The 1,603-nt window shown below is 36.6% G+C and overlaps 1 protein-coding gene across 1 annotated transcript in view; it reads left to right on the forward strand.

Annotated features, from left to right (window-relative positions):
- The first annotated feature begins 388 nt into the window (after window positions 1-388).
- gpr183a (G protein-coupled receptor 183a) overlaps window positions 389-1,603 on the forward strand; it is a 5,175-nt gene continuing 3,960 nt past the window's right edge. Inside the window, exon 1 of the mRNA XM_008328380.3 lies at window positions 389-583. The gene's annotated coding sequence lies outside the window, so the exon portion shown is untranslated. The remainder of the gene's footprint in view (window positions 584-1,603) is intronic.

The following is a 1,603-nucleotide window of genomic DNA, read 5'->3' on the forward strand; positions in this document are numbered from 1 at the left end:
GGAATTTTCTCTTCTGAAGGGTAATCAACATTTGCAAAATTGCATTTTTCTGCTGTAAAAAAAAAAAAAAAATTTCCACCAAAGCCAAACTTCCTCCTCCAGATCAGGGCACAGTCACATGTTGGTGGCACACTACACAGAAATATAGGTTTGTAATTCTGTTACACGAAAACGTTGAGAAACACAACGATTGCCATTGTTTCAGAGGGAGAGGAGGTTCAATCACTGTCATAGAGTGTTTCAAAGATGAGAACAAAGTGTGAAAAATTATGCAAAAGGATGGTTACATATGAGGGAGGGAGACAGGCACATGTGGCAACAGAATAAGTTATAGAGAGGGAGGGAGGAAGCAAGAGAGAGAGACAGAGAGAGAGAGAGAGAGAGAGAGGATATTTTGTCACTATAGTTACTGTCAGCAGATACAGATCAGATTTTTGTGGTATGCTGCTCTCAGTGAGACTTCAGTTGTGTTGTCAGGACAACTCTTGCAGATGAGACCAAATAAACCAGTTACATTTTCCTACTCTACATTTATTTGGCAGCGTTAAATCCAAAGGAAAATATTTTTTTCTTCATCTATAAGGTAAGTTTTTACATTAAAAAACCTGGGAGAGTTGTACTGTTATTTTAAATGATTGCATGTCATTTTCAATATTTTGGCAGAAAATTTAGCTTTTAGCTTTTAGCTTTCCTAGCTGAAATTCAGGCTTAAGATATTTATGTTGGTCGTTGCTAGCATAACTCTTAGTAACCAAAAAAAAAAACAAACGAAAAAGTGAACTACTTGTCATTGTGACACAGCACACCACTGCACACAACCAAATGTGACCTCTGCTTTTAACCCATCACCAGAGTGAGCAGTGGGCAGCGTTCAGCGCCCGGGGAGCAGTGAGTGGGGACGGTGTATCTCAGTGGTAACTTGGCAGCTGGTGGACTCAAACCTAAAGCCATCCAGACCCAAGTCCGCGTCCTTAACCACTAAGTCACCACTACCACATGTGTTCAACTCAGTTGCGTTTACACATTTAGTCACCTTCCTAACTAAATTGTTAGTGTATATTTAGCTTTTGATTAGATTTTGGATAAAATTTATTTGTTTTACAACATATGTGGCAATCTCTAGCTACATGGATAATTTTAGTAATATTTTTCATTCCTCTTACTTTATTATTGTAATTATTTTGCCATATTTAAGTTTTCTTTCTGCTGTCATCTGGAATTAATGGTGATTTTATTGTGTTTTTGCTGGTTTGAGTTACTACTGAATCCTCATGATTTAAAAAAATAGCATATTCTTTGATAACATTCAATTGTTTCTAACCCGATTCTTATCAACATTCTTGTTATTGAGTTTCATATTGTTTCTTACATTAACAACATCATTTACAGCAAAAATTTAGATTTAAAATCTAAATAAGATTTAACCTTCGGTAAAAAAGTTTATACAGAAAAGCTCAGTAGCAACATTGCGTCACGTTAGCTGATCAGCTTTAAATTTGGATCACTTTACATCAAAAAAAGGACAATATAATTGTATATCGGGCGCCAAATCCATCAGGAAGTGAGTTTCTCCTTTGCTGCAGGAAGGACACGGAGGAGCAGC

This window comes from Cynoglossus semilaevis, chromosome 16 (assembly GCF_000523025.1).
Source record: "Cynoglossus semilaevis isolate Cse_v1.0 chromosome 16, Cse_v1.0, whole genome shotgun sequence".
In the NCBI taxonomy this organism is placed as follows: Eukaryota; Metazoa; Chordata; class Actinopteri; order Pleuronectiformes; family Cynoglossidae; genus Cynoglossus; species Cynoglossus semilaevis.